This window comes from Triticum urartu, chromosome 5 (assembly GCF_003073215.2).
Source record: "Triticum urartu cultivar G1812 chromosome 5, Tu2.1, whole genome shotgun sequence".
NCBI lineage: Eukaryota > Viridiplantae > Streptophyta > Magnoliopsida > Poales > Poaceae > Triticum > Triticum urartu.
Genome location: NC_053026.1, coordinates 638,935,772 through 638,953,560, shown reverse-complemented (window position 1 = coordinate 638,953,560; position 17,789 = coordinate 638,935,772). Strand labels below are relative to the sequence as shown.

Sequence of the window (17,789 nt, the reverse complement as noted above, 5' to 3'; positions counted from 1 at the left end):
AACTGAATGATATTTTTAGTCATCAGTTTACTGCCCATTTTTTCATCACTGTCCATTTTTTTCATCACTTGAGAGTCATTAATAGTTTACTTACTGGGCAATAACACATGAACTCCTCACGCAGTAATACATGTACTACTAGGAACATAAATTTTCAACAAGCACTTAAAAACATAAAACATTACACAAAGAGAAGCACTGAACAGTGAATGTAAAAATAACTCCCACATCCATCATATACTAGGAGCTTCCACTTGAATAGGAAATTTGTTTAGCTCTCACAAATCAATAACACTTGGCCACCAAAAACGCTTGCTTTAAAAAGTACTAAAAATGCTTGCTTTTACAAATGGACCATACTTGCTTTAAAAAGTACTAAAAAGATTCATTTAGAAACAATACTACAAGATTTGTGAACAAAAGGTCGTACAGAAGTTGTATTGATCCACGGAAATATTTGCTACTTGGAAGAAAATAAATATGAACTCTATCTTGGAGATTTGACATATGTTCCATGTATTACATTCAACTCATGTATGTACTGAAGAAACAAAATGCAAGTCCACCATTTAGTAGTTCATGGCTGAGTAGCTAAACTTCACAAAATGGCATATTTCAAACTTAGCCGAGTAATAACTTTTCTCAAATTAATGTTTGAAATTGTAGAAGCAACAACACACTTTGTCTGCCCCGTAGACTCCCATCCCAATCTTCTCAGAAGAAGGATGAGAGAAATTATTCTCTTTTTTCAGTTGAAAAATTAAACACAACAAAAAATCAGTTATTTGGGCTCACAACCTCCTTTATATATTTTTCGAGCTGATGTTCTTTTCTCACTGAACTGATGTATCTTTTGTATCTGAAACGTTGTCATATACGTAGTTGCACTTTTCTCTGTAATTGAAGGGGAAAACCACATAAGCAAACACAACCATGTTTTTAAACCTCTTTTAGTGCTTTTTTTGGGAGGAACTCGATTCAACAAAACATATGCAAACATTTTGGCTTCAAACACCTCTATTTTGCTTTGAGCTTACCTCTCTCAAGATTTATAATGATTTGTGTTAGAAGTACACGAACAACTCCCGAATGAGCTGATGTTAGTACATGTGAAAAAGATGACCAAGTTCATGTATATTAACCGGAGAAGTTCAAAAAGGAACTTCATCTTCACCATACTGACTAGTCCAATACTGAAAAACTGAAGTACGAGAGGGAGACCAGCCTAAGTTCAAACTACACAAAATATAAGCTGCAAGGAGTGAAAGAACCTAGGTGGAAGAAAGTTGAAGCTTACAACCATGTACTGCTGCTCGCGACGAACTCGACCTCCCTAATGCCATGGGGTTGGACTGAACAAATCTCGGCTGTGCATGCAGAGACTACAATATACACACCCATTCCTCGGATTGCAATAAATAGTTCCATATTACATCTAGGTGATATCTCTGCACTTACAAAGTTATTGAAGGTGAACTATAGCAAATTTTTATAGTGCACATGTCTATATAGATATTATCTCTATACTTACAAAGTTATTGCAGGTGAGTTATAGCAAATGTTTACATCTAGGTGATATCTCTGTACTTACAAAGTTTTTGAAGGTGAACTATAGCAAATGTTTACATCTAGGTCATATCTCTGTACTTACAAAGTTTTTGAAGGTGAACTATAGCAAATGTTTATAGTCCACATAAAAGTTTAAATAATGTACTGCTCCACAACAAATGTTTATAGTCCACATGTCCATAAAAATTAGCTTTTACTTAACAACAAAGAAACATCACAAAAGATTATTTCAGTTCTTCTAGGCATATCAACAAACATCTTGCGAGCAACAGGAATAGAATAAGTTCTCCCGTGCAAACTGAACAAGTTCTCCAAGCATAAGAATAAACAACTAAACTCCCGTCGTGGACCCTTAAAGATGAAATACACATATGCATGCTTTTACTGGAATGATATGTTACCGTAGGTCCCCATTTACTGGAATCAAGCTATAAAAAACATTATGCTTTTACTGGAATGAAGTGATCCACAATTTTGCATACTGACACCTCACTTCTATGTTTTTGCACAAATTTTGTGTAATATAAAAATATGAATGAAAATTACTGGAATGATTGTTATGCTACCTTAGTTCCTCTTCAGACTTGTCCTCGTAGCCACAACCTATGACATGGAGAGCTTTTTTCAAAAGAGATGCTAGAGTGAAGTACCGAGGAACACCACCATATTCCATCAGAGTGAAGGCAACAAATGTTGCTGACTGGCTAAATCTCTTCTCTAAAATCATTTGGGTCTATTCTAATAACACCTTTTAAAACCTTATTCTAATAACACTATTGCCTTATTTTGATAACACCTCTCCAACAAAACGAACTGAGCGCAGACCCACCGCCCCTCTTGCCCACCTTCTTCCCCACCACCACCACCCGGCGCCCCACCAACCATCCCTCCAGCGCCGCACTGCCCCCAATTCCCGCGGCCCCCACCATCCCCACCACCCCGGCGCGCCACCACCTCCCACCCCCGCGTCGCCCAACCAACCCACCCCTCCGACGCGTCGCCGGCGTCGGATCCGCGCGTCGCCGTTCCTGCCAACCACCGGGTCGAGGGGTGCTGGATCTGCCCCATCGCCGTCCTCCCGCGTCTTCCCGACGACGGATGCGCCTAGCGGGGCCGGTGAGCTCGGGGGTCGCCGGTGGCTCTCTCCTCCTCGTTCCTCTACCTCCTCCCTCCCATCCCGCTGCATCCAGCCCGGGCTTCTTCCTCTCCGACCACGGCCCAAAGTCCCTGATCCCGCCTCTGCTCCTCTCCCCCGCTCAGCCACAGCCCCCCCTCGTCTTCTCCGGTTGCCGTGGAAGACGAGCTGACAGTCGGGGCCTAGCACGCGACCACGATGTGCCGGAGCTCACCCCCGTGAACAGGCCCCAAAGAGGTAGGGAGAAGAGCTTCGACGCGTGAGGTCGCTGGCGCCCCCTTCTCAAAGTGCAGTATGTCATGGTCGCGCGTGCAGTTCGCCTCTGCACTGATGCACTTGCTCCCCGACGCAGGTCGTCTCGTTCATCTATGCAGTCCGCCGACACACAATTTTGTTTGTGCGGCCAAGAGGTCCTGGGAGGGCCGCCCCCAGCACAAGCAACCAAAAATATGGGGAGAGGGAGGCGCTTCCGCTTGGACGTTGGCGACCTCCAGCTTGCGGGGAAGCTCCGGCTAGCGCGGCCAACATGGCTCCTATGGAGATGCCGACTGCCATGGCTCCACTCGGCCGGAGTTTGCTGCAGCCCACATCTTCAACGGGGGCAGCTCACGGCCCACCGGCGTGCAGTTTCGACAGCGGTTGTTTGCATATTGTTTCTGCTATTTTATTTTCCAGAGATCCCATTTGTTGTCTGGACCCCTTTTCATCTTGCAGTTAGCTTCGTCGGTGGCATGCAGTGTCGACCCACAGCTCCCTCACCTCCCCATTCGTCCTCTTCTGCATGGATCCAGTGGTTGCGCACCTCCCCAGCGAGCCCTGCTTCCTCGCGACAAGCTCCGGTGTCATCCCGTCCGTGCTCCTGCCCCCTCCCCCTCCCATTCCATCGAGCTGGGCAGCGCTTTCCGCGTTCATGTGGGATCCGGCGAGTTCCGTATCACTTGCAGCTCTCTTCGCCAATCCGTGCAGTTGGCATGTTTCGCCTGATGGAGTTCCCGCCGCCGAGTCAGCCAAGGCGACCGTCCCTGCAGGTGCCTCTACCTCGCACCGTCGAGGCCGTCCCCCGCCTTTCACTACTTCGGCGATGACGCGGACCTGTTGGTCACGCTGCGGTTCACTCATGGTCAGTTAGAGGTCCACTTGCCGCCCCTGCTCGCGTTTCACTTCCTTGCTTAAAAGAGCCAACTTCGATCTCCCACGTTTGTTCATGTTTTCTAGACGAGAGGACAACAACGCCAGCATGGGGTCTGCACTGCATGGGTGTGGCCGGAGGGGGAATGGACGTGCTATCCATGGCGTGTTGTAGTACATTATTTCAGAATTTGATGTGCCTTTTTCAGTGCGGTGCAGTGCACTTCAGGTGCAGCTCACTGATTTTCTGGTGTGCAGTTACTCAAGGTCGTCCGCATCAGCTGAGGTGGGGCCTCCCACGAGAAGCTCCCATGGTGGATCTGAATTATGGTGTGTCGTGTGCAGTTGCTGGTTACCTGTAGCGCGATTCAGTAGTGAGAGCGTTGCAAACTTGCATTACTGTATCCCTTTAGGAAAAGAGTTTCTGCAGTTAGTCGGTTCCTGTATGTGCAGCCTTTTGCATCATTTGTTGTCTCATGCAGTGCGTGCAGGGGTCATAGAGCAGTTCGGTCGTGAAAACTTTGTGCATAAAATATGCATATACAAAAAATGTTGGCTGCAAAAATATTAAAATCTGTTCATTTTTTAAATGTGTGTCGTTCACTTGTTCATCGGCCCCCTGTCTTTTTCTTTCCGGAAGTGCACTATCTTGTCACGTGCAAAACTAACATTGACCATGAAGTCCATAAATGTTTGTATTTTTTGTTTGTAAAAAGAGAAAAAACTTTCATGAGGTTCATTTTGATTCCAAGCTAATTAATAAATGTAGTTCGTTTGCCGCAACTATGTGGTACACCCCGTAAAATAAGAAAAAAAATGTGGCTCATTGCTCAAGTAGTTATCTGAAAAGAAGCTCATTTCTTATTAGATGCAGTTCACTCGGCCAGTCCATGCGGTCCACTTTCCCAGTATATGCGCATGAAAAATAATAAGTATGGAAAAAGCAATAAAAATCTCATGCGGTTTACTTTTCGTAGTGTCGAGGTTCATTTTCGGTAGTGTTGCGGTTCACTTATGCCCGGGCTCTACGGTTCACTTATGCCCAGGCGTGAAGCACGGTCCACTTCCTCGTCTTGGAAAAATTATGTCCGACAAAATAAGTTATGCAAGACGCTTGCACGTCCAATGCAGTGCGGTTTTCAGTATGAAGCAGTGCGGTCGGCCGTATGATGTTGTTCATCTCGTAAGTGAAAAAAAATTGTTACGGAAGCGAAGAAAAGTAATGTGGTTCACTTATTGATAGTGTTGTGGTTCATTTACACCCGATGTGAAGTGCACTCTACTTTCTCGTCCTTGAAAAAATTACGTTTGAATAATAGATACCATGAAGTTCTCTTACCCGTTCGATGCAGTGCGGTTTTCAGTCGGATGAAGTACCCACGTCAATTTGGGTGTCGCGAAAAACAGAGTGTCCACATTTCGGTAAATTTAAAATTGCTCTTAAACCGTAAGGAATTAGAGAGAGTGTTCTACATGAAGAAGTTGCGTCTCATCGATATCTTTCCAGCGGCATATTATTTGAATCATTTCGACAATCAATTTGTAAAAATTTCGCGAAAAACGGCCGTTGTCACTCGTCATCCATCGTACGATTTTTAAAATTAACTTAAAATCATGAGGAATCTCAAAAACATTTCAACATATGAAAGTTGTGCCTCGTCCATAGTTTTTCAACGGTATATTACACGCCTCGTTTCGACAAACGGTTGAAAAACTGGAGCGAAAACAGTACCGAAAATTTTAAAAAAAATTAAAAACAGAATTCCGCGATTTAGTAAATTTGAAACTGCTCTTAAACCATAACGAATTAGAGAAAACAATAGTTATGAAAAAGATGCGCTTCGACGATATATATCCAACGGTGTATCATTTGCCTCATTCCGACGAGCGGTTTAGAAAAAAACGCGAAATAACGCTCGCTGCCACTCTTTGTGGGCCGCATCGTTTTTGAAACTGCTCTTAAACCGCGGGGAATCTCGAAAAATGTTCAACATGGCGAAGTTGCGCCTAATCCGTAGCTTTCCAACGGTATATTACACGCCTCGTTCCGATGAACGGTTAAAAAATTAGAGCAAAAACAGTACCGAAAAAACACTACGCGCAATTTTTCCCAACGCGAAGTTCACTAGTCTCTGTAATGCAGTGCTCTTGCTAAAGAAAAAGTGCAGTGCCCTCGCGTTGAGCATGCAGTGTGGAAGTGTTATCAGAATAACTATTCTGATATATATATCACCCAGGGTGCAGAATAAGTTATTCTTCATCCGAGGTAATCTTACGATCGCTTCCCAAATAAATTACGTTTAGAATATAAATAGTTACATATATATTGATTCAATATGTAAAATTTGGTATAAAAAAACAAAAATATAGGTTGTAATACTATATATATATATATGCATAACGTATACAATATGTAGTATCGTAAAATACCAGTAAACAAAAAAGAATTAAATGGAAAACACAAAATTAAAGGAAAAAAGCATGAACCCCAAACCCCCCAAACCTTTTAGTACCGGTTGGTGTTACCAACCGGTACTAAAGGGCTCCCCGTCCTCGGCGCTGGCTCATGCCACGTGGTGGCCCTTTAGCGGCGGTTCGTGCAGAACCGGTACTCCCTTTAGTGCCGGTTACAGAGCCGGTACTAAAGGGCCTTACGAACCGGTGCTATAGCTCGGTTCTGCACTAGTGATTGCTGCCATCTGTTGGGGGATTTGGTGCCTCCGCAATAAAGTTACTTTTGACAAATATGTTGCTCGTACTCCACTGGAGGTTGTTTTCACTACTTGCTCGTTTATGTTGTATTGGGCAGGGTTGCTTAAAGAGGAGGACAAGGTGAAGTTCCAGACTGGGTTGAAGAGGTTGGCTCACGCGGTTGCTGCTCTGACGGACAGATCTTACCCTCGTGGCAGACTTCTCCTGGAAGATAGGGACGGGATTCATATCGGCTAGCTAGGGTGGTCATTGCTAGTTTTAGTTTCCTGTTTTCACTGGGGTTTGATGCTCGCTGGACTAGTTTGAGGCTCTCGAGTAGCATTTTGCTTGGCATCTGTATGCCACTAGTTTCATCCTTTGAACTTTTAGGTTGGGCAATGGCTTGTAAGTGTCGTCAGGTTTTTGCCCCATAGCAGATGATCCGTTTCAGGGTCGTCCTGCGGTGGGGCCAACTCGTCTCCTTTTGCTTGCAGTTGGTTTTATTGGGGTCTATCTCCCTTGAGTAAGTGGTTGAATAAGACTTGAAACAGACTGATGTATTTTCGTTAATTGCAAAATTAATGGAAAGGGGTGTGAGCCCAGTTGGAAAAAAAGAACCAAGATGCTCGTCGCCACAGCACAACTGCCTCTTCTTGGCTCCCAGCCTCACTGGCGAGATCCGTCGCAGCCACCGAAAGCACTCGCCGCCATACTATGCTCACGCGTCATCGCCTGCCTCCGCGCGCAAGAGCAAGGAAAAAGGTCGGCTTCACCCGGTTCGTGCTGCTCGCCACCTATTCGGCACTTGGCCTCACCGGAGCAGAGGCCAAGGATTGGCTGACCCTTTTGTTCTTGGCTCTCCCTTGCAGCCGCGGGTCGGCGATGCAGGCAGCCCACGCGGCCGTTCGTGGGGGCGTCTCCGTGGTGTGTAGTTGCCGGTGCACTCGTTGGTTTTGTTGGTTTTGCCGGTGCACCCTTCTTTGACATTTGGGTTGAGTCTCTGGCATTACGTCATAGACTTTTGCATCATTGCCTATTACATATATGGCTTGTCAGCTAACAGCTAACTGCTTTATAGCATCAAGCCTGGTCACTTTCAACATAATCTTAAAAACGTGATAACCATAGTTTTACAGCCTTTACATCTGAACTTTCAAACTTATCGTGTCAGTGCGGCAATGCGCCACTGTTTTTTTAAGTAACAGTGTAATGCTCACAATTTACTACTCCATCAAAGCTGCCCCTCACAACCCAGTTATGCTAACTATAAGCAACAGTATTAAGTTGCTAATGATAGTATGATACGTTCTGATCTTTCTGCACTCTGTACTTAGGTTGGTACAGTCCTAAATGCTGACGATGCAAGGAAAGCCATTAGAGCTGGTGCACAGTTTCTCATGAGCGGGCCTGGCTGAGGTTCCTCTGCAAGCTCTAAATTTACCCAAGAACCCTGGCACAATCATGGTAAGAGTCAGTACTATTGCATTTGCAACGATGTTTATTGTACTAGAAATGAACATCTTTCTATAGTCTGTGGTCACTAGGGACATTCCCTATACACTTTGTCAATGTAACATATTTGATATCAGAGATCCTTATAAGCTTGCATTTTAGGCTTTAGGGTGTCAATAATTTGATTTGCAAATTCGATCACTTCTCTTCCAATTACTTCAACATATCTAATAGAAATTTGATTTAGTGATTGTACTGTTTGTATCCTATACAGCATATAAATGTTAATTAATTCTTTCAATCTTATTGTTTAAAGAAATACTTCATGATCTTGACGGAAGTGAAGTTCTATATATTCCAGGATTGCTGACACCAACTGAGGTATGTGCCACATGCCACATACGATACGAACTTGCATGAAAATTCATTTCTGCAATTCAGAGTAGCATGACCTAATTTTTATTCCCACATGTTTGCTATATTTGGTGTTTGCAGGTTATATCTGCTTGCAATGCTGGTGCTAAAGTCGTTAAGGTTTCAGGACTTATACCCCTCCTCTTGTAGTTATCGTAGTAGTAGTAGTAGTAGAGGCAGATCAGAGCATTTACAATATATTTAAATGATTACTTCTGTCAGACATTGTTAAACAGTGTACTTTTCTATGACCATTCTGGTTGCATACTAACTAGCAAAATGTGTCTCTTTATATTGTGATGAATAATGTGTTAGTTTTGTGTTCTGCTTATGGGCATCTGACACTTAGGTTGTTTGTGTGGTCTACTTTAATTAGGTTTACCCAGTTTCAGTGATGGGTGGAGAGATGTACATGTCTGCTCTAAAGAAACCATTTCCTCTTATACCAATGGTTGCTTCGCAAGGAATTACCATAGGTAAGTGCCCTTGTGTAGCATCCATCGTCCCTAATTCCTTGACCATTTTTTTTCGAATATGGTCCCTATGCTCTGTTTGTGTCTAAGTAGCAACCTCCAAGTGTTTGTTTCATAACATTGAGACTCTTTAAAAGAAACAGAGTAATCACGCAACTTATTCACTCTGATGCTATGGGCACTGTCATATATAGGTTCAATCAAGTCGTACATGGAGGCAGAGGCATCTGCAGTGGTGCTGTCCGATGCTATCTTCGTCAAAGAGTTGATGAGAGGAAGGAATTTCATTGGGATTTCTGCGCTCGCAAGTCAGGCCACTTTGCAGGCATCACTGTGTGGAAGATGAGGCAAAACCAAAAACTGAGTACTGTGCAAGCATTGCAGTTCAGAAACATGGGACAGAGTGCTTGCCTAATTCTGCTTGGCTTGGGATTAACAATACCATCCATTCACATTCCCTGCTCTGGATGACAACTGAAATTTCATCAAGTGGTAGAGTAGGAATGGCACTCCACAAGTCTACATTCATTGACTCTCATCAACTTTATTATGTCTAATTGACTCTCATCCTGAAGAAATCTCTGAACCTCACTCACAGTGCACTGCTACGGGGGGTAACTCTGAACTAGACCAGCATCACCACCAGCACAAGGAGGCTGGACAGCGCAATCGGCCACACAGCAGCGGCGGCGGCGGCGGCATGTCCGGCACCAATTGTGTAGACAGAGACGCAGAAGGAGCAGCGGCAGCCTCTGTCGCAACAATCGTAGTCGTCGCCGAGCCGCACTTGCAGGCCGCCGCTGGTCGTCGAGTTGTTGGACAGCCTGCACATCCAATCGCAGCTGGGCTTGTCGATTGGTCCCGGGCGGGCGTACACCGTGCAGACCCACATTCCGAGCCCGTCGGCGTAGTGCTGAACATCGACCTCTGCCGCCGTCGGAGTAGCCATGCCTGAAATTCAGATGGTTTCGTGTGTGAGCTACGTACTATTGTGGGTAGGCCGCAGTTGGCCGTGGGTTGGCGATCAAGTGGGTGGGGTTACGTTCCATACCGGAGGGGGGCAGCAGCAGCAAAAGGGCAGCGAGGCTGAAGATGGTGATGGCGCGTCCTGTCTTCATCTCTGTTCGTCGTCACAAGTTCATAGTAGAAGAACACCATGTCATATGAAATCATATATCAGTAAAAAGGTGGTCAAAAGAAGAAATAATCCTTGTAAATCAAGCAGAAACGAAACAAAGTACACTAGTAGTAAAATGATTCTTGGAGATGTGACGTTGGTGCGGCGAAACCACGCAGGAACTGCTACTAACCTGCACGAGAAGGCAACGCGCGCACTGGCAGGCAACCTTGCACCAGAAGCCGGCACCGAATCGCTTGCGGAATGGAGGGGTTGGACGATGATGAATTCAACAGCGAGATGAGCTCAATTTTCGAGAAACAAAAAAAAGAAATCTTCTTGTTGTTAGTTAGTTGAAGAGTACGGATCTCAAAGTAAGGGTGGAGGGTTGAGGATAAGAAGTTTCATGTAGCCTGAGCTACAAAGGAACTTTGACTGTAGAGCCCAACTAACTCCATGGGCGGAACGAAGCTCCCCCTCCTCCTCCTCCTCCTGTGGTGGTGTGCTGTGCATGCCACGGGCCAGCCCATCGCAGCTTGACACGTACGCGCACTGACTGCAGAGATGAGCACGAGGCCGGCCGGTAGCCAGTGCCGATTTGGGAACCCTCATCTTCTTGTAACTGCATGGCCAAGATGGGTTGGTACTTGGTAAATTCGTCTCAGAAAAAGGAGAAGGCGATGAGATTGGCAAATGGCACAGGCCCGATGTAGGTGCATTGCTTGCTTCAGTTCGGAAAAGATGGGGCTCTGCTTGCATTGATTCAGCACTGTATCAGCACAGATATCTATGTTTGTCGAGTGGGTCACTGCATGGAGTGCAAGCACCACAAGGACAAGGCGCCGTGAGGATGATCATCATGTGCCCTACTGCTCTTCTTCGTCTCTCTTCTCTTCACAAGAACTCAGGACTAACTGTAACCTGAATGTGAATTTTGGGGGCTGAGCAACCCTCTGTTTTCTGCTCCTCTCGTCACCACAGCGTCGCCAATCTTGTGTACGCCTCTGTGGTGACCCCCTGTACTTTCTAACTTTTTCCCCTATCAATGCAATGATATGCCATCTAGGCGTATTCGAGAAAAAACCTCCTAACACAACATTATTACTACGTCATAGTATCGGCAAACAAGGAACGTCAAAAGACACAAGGAAGAATCATTGATGATAAAACTGCAACAAAAGCATGTATATATGTTTAGCGTAGAAATCCTTTGCGAGGCAAATCCACAGATGGTGACGAGCAAACTTCCACTATAATCAAGTACAAAGGTACGAATTGAGGAGTAGAAGTCGACAAGAGAGATTCCAATTCTTCAACTTTAACATCCAAATTTAGGTGGACTTGTAAATCGAACAACCACAATTTTCTCCTTACTCTAGAACTCTCCAAATAACAGAAAAGGAACTCAACTCTCTATGTATTTCGAGTTTGGAGAGAGAGATATATATTGACAGCTTTGTAGAAAACCATTTCAGCTTGCTTACTAACTCAAACCACTTCTGTATTAGCGTGTGGCATGCATATGCAATGTTTTAAATGATAAAAGAGCAAAAATATCTTTCAAATGGTGAAACAGAAGATGCACTATGTCACAATATAGGTAAGATGTTTCCATGTCATGACCTGCATGCTACAATCGGATCCCATCGCAGACTGAGCAAACGCCACGGTTTTTGACCCCATTCGCCTCCCACATTGAAGCTTGGCCACTCCGCCTATAGCATTCATGGTTGGACAGCCGATGATTCGCCTGAGGAGCCTAGTCTGGCTTTTAAATGGTGTCCGGCGAACCCAACCCTAGCCCGCATCACATTTCTCTCATTTCCACTCATCCACATTGTCGACCGTAATAGAGCACTAGTAGAAAAAGGGTCAAACGTGAAGCACATTAGTGCCGGTTTGAATTTGAGCCGGCACTAATGTGTACATTAGTGCCGGTTTTAACGGCTAGCCGGGCCGCTCTCATTAGTACCGGTTCGTGGCGAACCTTTAGCACCGGTTCATGCCACGAACCGGTACTAAAGTGAGTGGTGGCAGGATGTTGTGAGTCCGGGGTCCCTCCAGCACCTTTAGTACCGGGTCGTATCACGAACCGGTACTAAAGGTCGTCCTACATAGACCCTTTGTCCACCCGAGCTCGCTCTGTTCTTCCCCTTTCCCCTCTCCTCTCTATTCTTTTCCCTCTTCCTCTTAAGCTCATCACACATTTTGCCCAAGATTTGAAGGCCCCCATCCATTCAAATGATCACAAAGGTTAGCAACTCTTTCCTTTCATCTCTCATTGCTAGATTAGCTCGTGCAATGCTTTATATAGTGATTGATTTTTGAGTTTAGTAATTTGGGAGGAATTATATATATGTGCTAGTATTTGATTTATATGCAATTTGAGGTCAAAAATAACACTTAGTTTTGCATATGTAGGTGTGGTTTACTTAGTACCTTCTAAATCTCCGTCGTAACCACCGTCGATCACTCGCAACGTCCCGTTGCCGGCACCACCTTGTGGTGAGCCTCTTGTTCATGAAGTTTTATATAAAAAAAATGATGTTTGTGTGATTTGGATATATAGTTACTCGTATAATTATCTTACCCATACGTTGTTTGTTATGCGTAGTGCCATGGTTTTGATATCCGTCCCCGTCGGCCCTCGTCCGGGTTATGATTCGGATGTGGTATATTCTCTTTTAAAACTATTCATTGCATTTCGTGTTTATGACAAATTATGCCCATCAAGTTGACATAGATATTTGTATGTAGGAGGTAGTTGAACCCGAAATTCCAACCGACCCTATTGTCGAAAGGTTAAATTTAGTTGAAAGAGAAAACGAGGATTTGAAGAAAAAATTGAAAAGAATTGAGGGGGAGAAGATGGAATTGGAGTTGCATGTTGCCGATGTCGTCGATGATCACAAGATTAAGATGGAGAAAATGCGCTTGAAGATTAGAAAGATTAGAAAATATGCCATTCATAGTAAGGCTTGGTATCATTATGTTGTTGGATCAATTGTTACCTTAGTTGCGATCTTGATCGCATTTGTTGTTGCATTTAAATTTTTTAGCTAGAGAGTTATTTGTTTGTTGCATTGAAGTGTTGTATGCTCTTTATGTATGAACTTTATGTATGAACTTTATGTATTGTATTAATTTGATGTTTTCGGTGCTGTGTATTGAAGATGAGCCGACAATGGATGTACGATGATCAATGCTCTCCCGAGTTCATTAATGGCGTGCGTACTTTTCTGCTTGCGGCTGAGGCAAACAAGCGAGCGGATGGTTTTATGCATTGTCCATGTGCTGGCTGTAAGAATGGTCGCAATTACTCTACGTCAAGAACCATTCACGTCCACCTGTTTGAGTCCGGTTTCATGCCCCACTATAATGTTTGGACCAAGCATGGAGAAAGAGGGGTTATGATGGAAGACAATGAAGAAGAAGAGGACGACGACAGCTATCTTGGCCATGGGTTCCCTGAATACGATGATACAACAATAAGGGAAGAAGCTGAGCCGGTAATGCGGGAAGAAGCTGAGCCGGCAATGCGGGAAGAAGCTGAAGAAGAGGCATCGGATGAGCCCGTTGATGATCTAGGTCGGGCCATTGCCGATGCAAAAAGAAACTGCGCAAGTGATTTGGAGAATAAGAAGTTGCAGCGCATGTTAGAGGATCACAAAAAATTGTTGTACCCGAATTGCGTAGGTGACAAGAAAAAGCTGGGCACCACACTGGAATTGCTGTAATGGAAGACAGAGAATGGTGTATCTGACAAGGGATTTGGAAAGTTGCTGGTAATGATAAAGGATATGCTTCCAAAGGACAACGAATTGTCCGAGAGTACGTACCAAGCAAAGAAGGCTGTCTGCCCTCTAGGGTTAGAGGTGCATAAGATACATGCATGCCCTAATGATTGCATCCTCTACCGCGGTGAGTACGAGGATTTGAACGCTTTCCCGGTATGCGGTGCATTGCGCTATAAGATCAGCCGCGATGACCCTGGTGATGTCGAGGGCGAGCGCCCCAGGAAGAAGATTCCTGCCAAGGTGATGTGGTATGCTCCTATAATACCACGGTTGAAACGTTTGTTCCAAAACAAAGAGCATGCCAAGGCGATGCGATGGCACAGAGAAGACCGTAAGAAAGACGGAAAGTTGAGAGTACCCGCTGACGGGTCGCAGTGGAGAAAAATCGAAAGAAAGTACGGGAAGGAGTTTGCAGATGACGCAAGGAACGTATGGTTTGGTCTAAGCGCAGATGTCATTAATCCTTTTGGGGAGCAGAGCAGCAACCATAGCACATGGTCTGTGACTCTATGTTTGTATAACCTTCCTCCTTGGTTGTGCATGAACCGGAAGTTCATTATGATGCCAGTGCTCATCCAAGGCCCTAAGCAACCCGGCAACGACATTGATGTGTACCTAAGGCCATTAGTTGAAGAACTCTTACAAGTGTGGAATGGAATAGGAGTACGTGCGTGGGATGAGCACATGGGGGAAGAATTTGATCTAAAGGCGTTGCTGTTCGTGACCATCAATGATTGGCCTGCTCTCAGTAACCTTTCAGGACAGACAAACAAGGGATACTGCGCATGCACGCACTGTTTGGACAATACCGACAGTATATATTTGGCTAATTGTAAGAAGAATGTGTACCTGGGACATCATCGATTTCTTCCGAGCAGGCATCCCGTAAGAAAGTAAGGCAAGCATTTCAAAGGTGAGGCGGATCACCGGACGAAGCCTCGCCACCGTACTGGTGCTGATGTACATGATATGGTCAAGGATTTGAATGTGGTCTTTGGAAAGGGTCCTGGTGGACAACCTGTTCCGAATGACGCTGACGGACGCGCACCCATGTGGAAGAAGAAATCTATATTTTAGGACCTGCCCTATTGGAAAGACCTAGAGGTCCGCTCCGCAATCGACGTGATGCACGTGACGAAGAATCTTTGTGTAACCCTGCTTGGCTTCTTGGGCGTGTATGGGAAGACAAAAGATACACCTGAGGCACGGGAGGACTAGCAATGTATGCACGGAAAAGACGGCATACATCAGGGTCATGCAAGCTACGCTCTTACCAAAGAAGAGAAGGAAATCTTCTTTGAATGCCTGCTTAGTATTAAGGTACCGTCTGGCTTCTCGTCGAATATAAAGGGAATAATAAACATGGAAGAGAAAAAAATTCCAGAACCTAAAGTCTCATGACTGCCACGTGATTATGACGCAACTGCTTCCGGTTGCATTGAGGGGGCTTCTACCAGAAAACGTTCGATTAGCCATTGTGAAGCTATGTGCATTTCTCAATGCAATCTCTCAGAAAGTAATTGATCCAGAAATCATACCAAGGTTAGAGAATGATTTGGTGCAATGTCTTGTCAGTTTCGAGTTGGTGTTCCCACCATCCTTCTTCAACATCACGCATGTCCTAGTTCACCTATGCGAAGAGATTAACGTTTTGGGTCCTGTATTTCTACACAATATGTTCCCCTTTGAGAGGTTCATGGGAGTCTTAAAGAAATATGTTCATAACCGTGCTAGGCCATAAGGAAGCATCTCCAAGGGCCATGAAAATGAGGAGGTCATTGAGTTTTGTATTGACTTTATTCCTGACCTTAAGCTGATTGGTGTTCCTGAATCGCGGCATAAGGGCAGACTGGATGGAAAAGGCACGCTAGGAGGGGAACAAATAATATGTATGGACGAACATTCTCTCACTGAAGCACACTACACAGTTCTACAGAATTCCGCCTTGGTGGCTCCGTATATGGATGAACACAAAAATTTGCTACGCTCCAAACACCCGGAGCGGTCTGATGACTGGATTACACGTGAACAAACCAAGAGTTTCGCCAGCTGATTGCAGACACGTACCATGCATGACACCTCTATTGAAGATGACCTATACTTGTTGTCCTAGTTACCATCTTCGAATATAATGACTTTAAAAGGGTACGAGATAAATGGTAATACATTTTACACGATCGCCCAAGATAAGAAGAGCACCAACCAAAACAGTGGTGTTCGCTTTGATGCAGAAACCAAGACAGAAAAGGAAACATATTATGATTATATACAGGACATATGGGAACTTGACTATCGACGTGGTTTGAAGGTCCCTTTGTTTCGGTGCAAATGGGTCAATATGACACGAGGCGGGGTAATGGAAGACCCGCAGTACGGAATGACAACAGTGGGTCTCAACAATCTTGCGTATGCAGACGAACCATTCGTCCTAGCCAATGATGTGGCACAGGTTTTCTATGTGAAGGACATGTCTACCAAGCCAAGAAAAAAAAAAATAAGGAAGCAAATGCATCGTACGATGAGCCAAAGCGGCACATAGTTTTTTCTGGGAAGAGAAACATCGTGGGAGTGGATGACAAGACAGACATGTCAGAAGATTACGAAAAATTTGATGAAATTGCTCCATTCACAGTGAATATTGACCCGAGCATCCCGTTAAATGATGAAGATTTTCCATGGTTACAGCGCAAAGGGACACACGCGAAGAAAAAGTTTCACACCCAAATATCTGGGATGTGATCGGCTTCACTATCATCACTTTCTTCTGTGTTTCACACCCAGGAGGGAATCTCTGTAATAGTTAGGGTAGTTATGTGTTTTGGCATTTAAAACGCGAAGAAATTTTATGTGCAAACAAATTCTTTCATGCGTTTACTAATTTTTTTAAGCTAAATGACCCTGAAATTGAAAAGCATTTCAAATGAACTCAGAAAAGGTTAAAAGTTGGCATGGTATCATAATTTCACCCATATAGCATGTGCAAAAAAGTAGAGAGGGTTACCGCAAAAACTGAATGCACTTTGTGTACAAAATGGACAATCTCTTTCGAAGTATCAGGGTTTTGGACGAAAACTCATCCATTACAAAAGACATTTCATTTTTTAAATAACCTAAGCATTACCAAATTGAATATAATGATAAAACACACTAATATTAAACATAAAAAAGAATCACTGAAAAATCTATTCTCAAAGTTAAGTTATTCACAAACTAGTGATTCACACAAATTTCAAATAAATCAAAATTTAAACTATTCAAATTTGTAAACTACCGGTACTAACAGAAAGTTTGTAATTTTTTGTATCTAAAGCAAAAATATTCACAAAGAAACTCTAAATACAGCAAAAAAACAACTTAAAAATAAATAAAACAAAAATAAATAAAGCAAAAAATAAGAAAAAAAAGCCCACCTACTGCGCCACAGCGGCCTGCATACGACTAGAAACCCAACCTGTTGTTGGGCCAGGATGCAGGCCCGCAAAGGCCCAGTAGGTCCACAGGGCAGCACAGAACATTTAGGCCCAGTAGGCCTGCTTTGGAGAGGAGCTCGAGGGAGCTATCGCACTGGGGCTTATAAACCAGTGCGGACGCCCCTCGGCTAGCGAGGTGGGACTAAACATTTCGCACCGCACCTGCGCCAGCGCACCCCCTTTAGTACCGGGTGGTGGCTCAAACCGGTACTAAAGGGGGTGGTCTTTAGTACCGATTGGAGCCACCACCCGGTACTAAAGGGGTGCGGTTCCTGCCGCTTGGCCTGGCCAAAACAGGCCTTTAGTACCGGTTGGTGGCTCCAACCGGTACTAAAGGTCCATCCTACATAACTAAACACTTCAAAAATTTTAGTTTCTCATCTGCTTCTTCTCCTCTGCCCCGTCGCCCGCCGCCCCCGTCTCCATATCCCTCGTCGCCGCCCCGTCCCCGTCGTCGCCGCCCCGTCGTCCCCGTCCCCGTCGTCCCCGTCGTCACCGCCGCGCCGTCCCGGCCCGTCCCGCGCGTCGTCCCCGTCCCCGTCA

At 44.8% G+C, this 17,789-nt stretch overlaps 1 long non-coding RNA gene and 1 pseudogene across 2 annotated transcripts; both read left to right on the top strand.

Annotated features, from left to right (window-relative positions):
- Positions 1-2,403: 2,403 nt before the first annotated feature.
- On the top strand, positions 2,404-4,422 carry LOC125511482. Of its 2 annotated transcripts, none has more exons than XR_007285013.1 (2): positions 2,404-3,824; positions 3,920-4,422. It is a non-coding gene; the product is annotated as an uncharacterized LOC125511482 (long non-coding RNA). The 2 variants fall into 2 exon arrangements; XR_007285014.1 differs by having other exon boundaries at positions 2,404-3,835.
- Positions 4,423-7,026: 2,604 nt separating this feature from the next.
- LOC125506416 lies at positions 7,027-9,208 on the top strand (annotated as a pseudogene).
- The last annotated feature ends 8,581 nt before the right edge of the window (positions 9,209-17,789 follow it).